We start from the raw sequence: 10,290 nt of genomic DNA, 5'->3' as shown, positions 1-10,290 counted from the left end.
CGATATTCATACCCGTTGCCAGCGGTGCGGTGGGCGCGGGACGGGGTGACGTTTTCCAGAGTCGTCAACGGTGACGGGGTAAAAAGGGAGAGAAACGAAAGGGGGCTAAAGGAACGGGGACGAAAGACGAAAGCGTATCCTGCTGTACTTCACGCTACGGCGAACTCGCGAAGCGACTGCAACGTCAGGCGTTTCGTCGACTTCGATGATGCTCGAATTCGCCGGTGTGAAGCTGCGGACATCTCTCTATCAAGATCGCCCTGGCTCTCCTGTATTATTACATTTTCATATAATACATTGTATTAAACCACTAAACCTCTTTTAACTGTAATTTGTATTATCCGCTATTACGGTTAGATTACTTTTCTGTGATTGATTTTTTCTGTGATTAATTCTTTTCGTTTCCGTTCTCGTTTCTAATTATCACATCATATTAATGTATTAATATTTTAAGTTTCGAACAAAATTATAGATTCAAACAATTTGCGTAGTTGAATTTTAAACACAATTCACACATTCATATTTATATACAACAAATGATATCATAATACGCGACGGTTCAACAGTGTATAACAGTTTAGATATTAAGAAAAATTGCTTAATTTTAATTTGCTACTTTATTTAAATTCAGAGTATTCGTATGTAAGACCCCTAAAAATTTTTTCTCTCAAAGTTCAAACTTTTTCAAAATTTTTTCGATCGATGAAAAATTTCGAGTACAAATAACGCTCTTTTAGTTTCGTACAAACAATTTAATGTAACAAGCAATCGGGTAAATAAATTTTCAGCTTTGTTCGCGATCTGAATAGCCGTCGCGATTGCTTCTTCATACCGAGTTTATTCCAAAGTCCCATTTAGATTAATTGGACCGCGGATTCCCTATGATCCGGATAATCCCCGTAATCCGACGAGTGTGAAGGCTTCAGGACTAATTTATACGAAGCAGGGGCTTAAGGAGATTCTGTGCTGTCTCCTTGCACCTTTAATTCCCAGGATCACGCTGCGAGACGGTCAAATCATTTTCTTCGCGCAGAAATTTGACTCTATACCGTCTTCAATTTCTGCAGATTCTTGCTTGTCAACGGTAAAAGTTCTCCCTTCTTCAAGAAGAGCAAGGTGTCCCAATTAAATAATGTTCAAATTTCAAACAAAGACGTGTTGAGGGTATCGCAAATTTAATTTACTACAAGCATGAATATAATAGCAACAGACCTGAAAGATCTCATTAGCCCGATATTATATCATGTAATATTAGACCTGTTCGTTTTCGCTGCACTTCTGAAGTAGTGCAATAAGTTAGAATGAAAGAAAATATATAGGTATGTTTCATTCTAACTTATTGCACTAGTTCAGAAGTGCAGCGAAAACGAACCGGCCTATAGATTCTATAAATGGAGCATGACTTTATCCGTCGTAAAATTGAAAAATATTTCTTTAACATATACCAGAAACCTCGCTCAACTCCAAATCTATTAAAAAAAAAAATTTCGTCAAGAATTAGCGGCCGTCATTTTCATGTAAAATGAGATCAAGCGATATTATGTAAGCAAAATTAAGCGTCGTCGCACGCGTTGCATTTTCCCCGAAACGACGAGGATATTTTATTAATTTGTAATAAATTAAGCTATAAAAATATGAATTATTAACAGGATTTTTTTACTAATCAGTAAATCTTTTATCCAAAACAATAAAATAGTTATTAGAGTATCTACTCAAGTATCTAACAGAGCAATATCTGTAATTAAAAATTGATGGAGAAATAATTGGTTTTGGCGATTATTATTGCAAATGTTAAACAAAGACTGAAACATTATTTTTTAATTAATTTAACAGACCTTATTAATAATAATATGTTTTTAATGAATAGATTTAATTTAATATTAATGAGTTGATTAAAATATTTGAAGAGCTATTTAGCGATATTGGATTTAACGCACAATAAAATACAATATTAATATGCATTTATTTTCTTCAACGCACAAACTTTTTCTAGTAATTAATGATTTAGTATTTAATTACTAAGCCGCTCTTTTTCTTGCCACATCTTTTTAACAATTTAATATAAAAAAATAGTAAACAATGAACCAATCTCAAATCTTAAAAGCTATTCCAATAATCAAAATCTGCTACTTTTGGCATACGTGGAGCAATATCTCGAACAAAAATATCGTATTTAATGTTTTACATACCATAATGTTTTCAATAACTGCTTGTTAAGCACAATATCGTATAAGCATTTCACAATCCCATTTCGAAGGGGATGCAGTTTAGACCCTCTGTTAAATTATGAAAGATACTTTTTCCAGTTTTTCGCAACGTCCCAATATTTCGTGTATCGAATAAAAGCGAGACCGTTAAAAAGCGGGCTCGGGTCGCGATGCCTTCGTTTTAGTTACCCACGGTACAAGCGAAATAAGCGCAAAGGCCTTTATGCCAAAAACCACGAGCAATCCCGTAAATGCGATTGGCCGTTGATGCCAGCCCGACCTAGATGGTATCTGTGATTGGAGTAGAGCTCGTAGCTTTCGCGCTCCGCAGTTTCCGCGGACGCTTCGGAAATCGCAGACGAGAAACCGCAGAGCACGAAAACCTCGCGAGCGAACCTTGGTGCCTGCCTCCGCGAAACCTGATAAGCCGAGCGCAATATTTTTCCTAGATGCATCTAGGACGTGTATGGCTTGAAATCCTATTTCTGCCTTGGCGCTCCGATTTTTATATTTCGTGCGACGGAATGCGACTCGGCGGGACATATTTGATATGCTATTTAATAGGTTTGTTGTCCTCCAGCCTGTATTCTTCTGCTGGGAGAAGTAATAAGCAAACGTCGATATACTTTAAGGATGACAAATGTAGAGACATTGTATATATTTAATATTTTCGCGTATGCAAGAGTTGAAATAATGTCAAATAACAAACTTAATATTAATATGGCTTGTTTAGCGTTTTTCAATCCAGTTGTATTCAATCCAGTGTTGTTACACTCACAAAAAATTACAACTCGTGATTTTCTAAATACGTTTCTTAATCTCTGATAAACTGCAATTTCTCTCTCTAACGGGGTTAACTGATATTAATAGAATTAATAATAAAACAGGAAATACAAGAATAAATCTAAATTGAGAAATCTTATGTCTGAATTTTATTAATTTCGATGTTACGTTAAATTAATATATATTATTTACCATCATTAATATTAAGATCAGTAAAGCAGCAAAGTTTGATAAGGGCAGAAAATCATGTTCCACAAAAGAATTTCTTATTAGGACGGTTACTTGATATTAACGAGTCTTTGGCCGGCTTCTGAAATCGAGTAATTCTCAGAAATATATGGTCGATGCTAACTATACTTAACTATACTTAACTATACGTCCGGACGGAGGCCCGTGGCTATCTGACTTACTTAACCCAATTGTTCGATCTAGTCTCGGGGCTTATCCGGAAGTAAGAAGCTTTCGACTAGTTGTTCGAGTTTATCAAGTCACGCCTAAAATTAATCCGTAGCAAAATCGCACATTTGCTTTTGGAAATTCAAAAATTACTTCTCTTTTCGTACGCAGTACGAAAGTAACACGCATAACTTTTATATAAATGTGCAACACAACGTGATCTTTTCACATCTCCATGGCTTTCACTCTTCTGGTTGATATCTATTATAGATAATAAAAAAAACACTTTATCTTATCATAGTACGTAGCATCTGCTGATATCCTAAAGAACGTCAAATAATTTGAAATTGGGATATACGTGATGTTTTTCCCCGAAGTATCTCGATATCTTCATTCGATTACATTCGTCACGGTTACGTGCCACATTTCCCGACATTTCTCCCACGTTCCTTCCCATCGCGATATTATCGCAAAAACGTTTCGTACGGGGTATTTCGGAAAAAAGATGTCACGGGAAAAGCGGCGGATAAGCGACGGTGGAGACGGTTACGAGAAGCATCTTAACGAAATTCCGCTTGCACTTGGATGCATGGCCTGGCAAAGTGACACTTCTCCGACGAGTAATCGAATTATTCGACGTCTTACCGAGCCCTCTTCTCATCCTACCACCTCCTACGATCGCTCGCTAGCGCCGCTCGCCGATTTGCTGATTACTCCACAAGCTAAAAAAGAATTCGACGAGGAAGGGAGGACAAGCGAACGCGAGCGACGAAGCTGAGATACAAGCAAATTTTTCTATAATTTATCTAGTGTCATTATTCTTCCCGTTCACTTTTGGATTATTATCGAATCTATTGTCTATTGTAATATCATTTACGTTACATGATAAACAATATTTTGAGAATAATCATATTCCAAATACGATTCAGATGTATGATTTGTAGAAAACAACAAATGCCATATCTCAGGCTTCTCTCAAGAATCAAATATTAAACCGCAAAATTCAGAAACAAAATTCAAACCGTGTCTTAAAACAAACGTCATCTGAATTTCTCATTTAAATCGCGACTACAAATATAATGTAACAAATGTCAAATTGAGATCTCTTAAAATTTACTTATTAAATCGTCATTTCAAGATTAATTTCAGCTAAATTCTTGAGTGAAAACACTCAGAAACACTGACTTAAAATACGCGGGTATTAATAAATATCCTCTTTTTCTGTTTAATTGCATCGCGGAATAAAAATCTCGGAGAAATTACTTTTAATGGCAAACAGATTGAGGATCGACAAATCATGTCGCGCGGAGAGCCTCTATGACGGGTCCTTCTCATGTTCACGAGATATATTAATTATTTGCGATGCTTATCGACGACGTGGGCGCGACATGTCTTATCTTCGTCATTGGGGATGGCTCCGCTAATTGGATAAATCTTTTCACTAATCGCATGGTCGAGCATTGAGTTCCCAATTACGTTAGCGTTTCATAGAAATGGAAATTTATCAAAACTTACAATTAGACTTTTAAATACAAGATACATCAGTAATGCAGTAAAGAAAATTGTAGGATTATCTAATCTAATTGTAAGAGAACATATACAGATATAATACTTTATCTTTAATATTGGTGAGTAATCCTCGGGTATAACAATAAATATTGATCATTCTCCGCTTCGCACACGTTTCTTCATGTCCCGGCAAAAAGATTCATCCATATAACGAAAAATCCGGAAGTCACTGAGCGATGAAGACGAAAATTCGACGCAACGCGAGTGACGTTGGCGTCCAATGTGTCCCATTTCGAGGTGCACACTGCACAGCTCGGCTCGAAGATATTCAGGTTAGATATTCGTGTTGTTTTTAACAATTGCGGAATCCGCAGGATCGCCAGAGGTGTGGTGGAAGGAGGAGGACAGGAAGACGGGGACGGGGGCCGAGAGGGTAGGAGGAGTCGGGTTGGCTTTGCAATGCGGCTCGGCCAATATTTCAAACGGCCAGACATTCGGAAAGAATTGACAAGGTACGCGCGGCGTTCTCTCCTTTCGCAAAACAACCCTTTCGTCCGCGGGCCAGGCTGGCGTCGCGGCGCATCCCCCGGCAGAAAGAGAGAGAGAGAGAGAGAGAGAGAGGGGGGGCGCCGGAGAAGCCCCGCCGGCGGCCATCTTGTTGTTTGTGCAACCGCCGTCGGCCGTCACACTCGCACCCATCGCGCGGCGCCATCCTCCATCGTGTCCCATTGGCGCGTTTAATCGCCAACAACCGGCTAACGTCGAAAAGCGGATTAATCCTTAAGGATAATTGGAAGGGAATCGTCCCGACTGCATTTATGCGGAAAAATAAGGGAGTCGGAGAGGGAGGAGAGGAAAGAGAGCCACTGATAACGCGCCAAGTTTTGCCCTTCGCGTCGCAATTCGCGTGTTTTTTGTCTCCAAACGCGAAAGCGTGCAAATACAGAAATAATAAGAATCGGTCTTTCCCCTGCGGCGAGATAGGCTGATTCGACGGGCCGTAGAATCAAAGTTTTCAATTACGATCTCAACTTTCTAACACAATTACATAATATTCCGTTGTTATAACGCGGCAGTAAATTAAAGATAAGAGAAGATGAGAGTCTTTTATTTCTAACTTTTATTTCGGTTAATAAATCGCAATATTCTTTAGAACTTATAGCGAACATAACAATCTAATTACATTACACAGCAACGAAATAAGTCTCATATGTGTTCCATTGACCGGATTTTAGATTTTCAGGCAGCGAAGATTAAATGCCATCTCCTCCAGCACAGATCTTTTTTCCTCTCTCCGCGAGGAGAGAGGAAAGCGATTGCATTTTGCAGGAACAATACTCGCATTTTGATCGTGCAATGCGAAAAAATATTTACGCGCCACGCCAGAATTGTTTTCGTGGTCGTGCGCGGATTTAACGTTAAATGTCCCCGGGCGTGAAAGCGCTCGCTTTTAACGCCCGTCGAGCATAGCCCGCGCGACTCGTAAATCCGGCCGCGTCGATTTGAATCGCCCGGTAGCGCGATGGAGGACGCCGATAGAGCCTCCGATAGAAGGCGGAGGGGTCAATAACCCGGTGTACCCACAGCTTTTTCCATAGCCGCGAAATGGATGTGGAGGCTCGTTGCGGGCGGCAGTCGAAATGCGCAAGTATTCCTTCAGCGGAGATGATCGAGTTTCGCCGCAATTGAAATTGATATTGATATTTTTTTGCGCGCCGCTGTCGCCGCTTCGGCGCGACGCGTGCGAATAACGCTCGTGAGAAAAATCGAAATATTTTCGTTGGAACGCGACGTTAAACGTCCGGAAGTTAAAAATATTCAATATATATTTCTACGATTCCACAGCTGTGTGACGAATTACCGCTCGTGACCATGTTTAAAAGTTAAATTGTTAACTTTCTAGCTTTCGCAGATATAGCGTTATTACCTGAATTATTAACTGAATTAATTTCTTACTTTAACAATCTGATATTTTTATAGAAATCTATTTGTAACTAATGGTTTTATAGACGTTGTAATATTTCTAATTGTATTTTTAATTAACAGTATCTCATCTTTGGAGAACGTAACGTTTATGTAGCAATTGCTTTAATTAATTATATAGCTTTTTATAGTGTGAAGTACAGATACACGGTTGTGAGATAAAATACGTGCGCATGGTTGCACCCGGCCATCTGACGCTCGATTTCGAAATATTATAAAGTCTTATCGACTCGTTTTGGCCGGCAACGAGCAGATTTAATAATACAGCTGAAATCGGGAAAAAAGGACTATTTCGGAAATTCCAATAGTGAATCTTGTTAGAGGTATTATTAGAACTGGCGGGATTTAGTAAAGCGGCATCGGTTCGGAACAGTTTCATATTTAGTGATCGACTTTCTCGACAGTAGTGTATAAACGGCACGTGTTACATAACATGAAATTAACTAATACACATACAGGAACTGAGAGAAAAATTCAAATAGAACGTACGTTTGAATTGCATAAGATATCTATAGCACACTGAAGTTTTCTTATTAAATTATCATGATTAAGTCATTTCTAGATTCTCATGTCGTATGCGTCGATGAAATTGTAAAACGGCGGAAGCGAAAACAGCGGAAACGAAAACGGCGTTACATCCTTTTGTAACAAAGGGAATGGGAGGATTACGTTTCTGTTCTGATTGTGAGTGGGACAACGTAAAAGACGTGTCCCACGACCCCGTCATTCGGTTGTTCGCCAATCGCTGAAACGGAACGGGAAAATTTACCTTCATGGTGTAGACAGTGTAGACGGAAATCTCCCTCTCTCTCTCTCTTTCGTTCGCTTTCTCTTTCTCTCTCGTAAACTCACGGAAAGTCCGATACCGTGCGATAGTCCGAAACTCGTAGAAACGAATGCGGAAGCGGGACGCGGAAGAAAAAAAGGGCACACTCGCTCTCCTGGGGATCGAGTGAGAAACGACGAGGGAAGGAAGGGGAGGCGGGGAGGCGGAAGGATTGGGAATGCCGCGAGGGTGGCATGGGTGGATATGGCGCATTGAAACTTTTCCACTTTAACAATTATGAGCCGGAATTGAATACAGCTTGGTCCGATTGTGAGTTCGCTCGATTTGCTGTCCTTATCGCTATCGGCCGCCTCCATAAATAACGCACGCGATCTCACGGAGTTTGGAACGATAGTGCTCTCTCTCTCTCGATCGAGATTCGATCAGGTCGCGGTTCCTCTTTCTTACTCGGCGTCTCCTCCTCCCCCCCCCGCCCCCTCCCCTTAGCGCGCTATACGTCCCGTTGCATTTATGAAATTTAATACGAACGAGCGGCATTGAAATTGAAAAGATTGTTGAAGTAGATTGTCGGTAGATTGTCGGTAGATTGAAAAGATGGTCGAAGCACTGACCGTAGTGCGCCGATGATATGGAATACGCGGGCTTCGGAAATAAGAATGGCAAATGTATAACGAATAAAATTGATATTGAACGGCCGATAATAGAAGTAGATCATGAAGTAGATCCAATGACTTACAGATGTAAGATAAGGGTAGTATCAGAATAGGATGTAAGAACAAAATTGGCATTGAAAGGATAATTGAAATACGTCCAGCATGAATGTAGATTGTAAAAGTAGATCAATAATATAGAATGAGAACAAAGTTTTGAGTATAAAAAGCCGTTAAAAATGTTCTTTATGTCCATTTCTATCAACGCAGGTTAATTTTAATCTTGGTTTACCTTACCTGTCTTCTTTTCCTAGTTCTAAGAGTTAGAAAAAGATAGAAAGTAAGTTAAACCGTGATTAAAGTTAATCTACATTGGTAGAAATGGGCATTAATGTTATAGACATAGACATTGCCACTAGAAGTGTCAAAAAATTAATTATATCTATAAATAATCGTTTGATAAATTAATTAACAGTTGCTAACTATCGAGTGATTCTCACGTTGTCAAAAGAATATATGATAAGGGTTAACTGCTCACGGTGCGATTTATATTTAGAGATATTTTATGTCCGGCAAGGGTGCGACGTTACGCGTCGGTCAACCCTAAAATATCTGATCCCGAAAACTGCAGTGGAGAAACGAATTCGAAAATTGCATTTGAAAGTTGCCGAAGGTTCCGTCAAGTCTCGCCAAGCGAGTTCGAGACTGAAGTTCGAGCCTGCAGCTTGTTTGTTTGCGACAGTAGGGAAAAGACCGAAGTTAGAAAGAGGAACAGCAAGGAATCGCCGCGAAGTCGCGAAGGGTGGATGAAAGGGGACAGAGTGGGGGCGCGAGAAGGAAGAGTGAAAAAGGGGGTGCCCCTCTAACCGATGCAAAAACGTCGGGAATCGTCGCAAAAGTTAAACAAACGACAGTGGCAGTCGTCCGTTTCCGCTCCACGCTCGCCACAAGAAAAGTTTCTTTCGAACTGCCTTTTTGCCATTCACATTGCGGCATAATCGCTCCAATTCGACATTATCGCCGAGGAGAGAGTTAAACAAAAGCGGTGCTTCGCCACGCTCGATTCTTTCAACGCTTCCAAAAGTGGATTAATCTTGAAAATTAGACGTAAAACGAAAGTCAAACGCTATTATCTGACGATTAAAACAAATTCAATTGGGAAATTCAATTCTCGCGGTTTTCATTTTATGTGTTTCTTTAACTTAAAACAAACACCGATTGCTCAGTGCAGAGAAGTCATTTGCATTTTAACAAATATTTCTTTGCGTTTCAAATTTCATTTTTTAAATAAATAAATAATAAAGCGTTTTGCTTTTCAAATTAATAAGCATTTCCCATTCTTATTCAAATGCACGTGACAGAATTATATGAGATTGCGAAAAGCTGTATAATAATGCCGTTGAAACAGAGTAGTCCGGTTTATAATTTTCGAAAGGGACTTTGGGATTTTGAACGGGATTAGTTTGCGGAAGTCAAAAGAGAAAGAAAAAGAAAAAGAGAAAAAAAAAGAGACAGAGACAGAAAAAGAGAGTGAGGGTGCTCGTTATATCAGACGCGATATTCGCGCGTGTTTCCCCTCTCCATTTTCCGCACGTGCTCGCGTTCTTTCTCTCGTTTCGCCCTGCTGGTCCCTCACGTCTACTCGTCTACTCCCTCTATTACGCATTTCCGGCTCGCTGGACCGGAAACGCTAAGATAAGACGGGTCTGCGGGGCGCGCACACGCACGTACAAACAACGACCAAGAAAGCGACGGAGGGTTAGACCGGGTCTTATCCGAAAAATGTTACGGCCTCGTAGATGCCATCGATCTTGCGTATAATGAACCGATAAAGCGTACGCGAATACCCCAGAATCAAGCGGAATCTACGAATTTAACATCCATGTATTTTTAATCTACTAACCTCGACTTCCTTCATTCATATGATCATAAAATGAAAAACAATTTCAAAAAAAATTTAAGATATTTTGCATTA

This window comes from Temnothorax longispinosus, chromosome 2, assembly GCF_030848805.1.
Source record: "Temnothorax longispinosus isolate EJ_2023e chromosome 2, Tlon_JGU_v1, whole genome shotgun sequence".
NCBI classification, from domain to species: domain Eukaryota; kingdom Metazoa; phylum Arthropoda; class Insecta; order Hymenoptera; family Formicidae; genus Temnothorax; species Temnothorax longispinosus.
The sequence above is the reverse complement of the archived record's forward strand: the minus strand, read 5'-3'. Positions refer to the sequence as shown.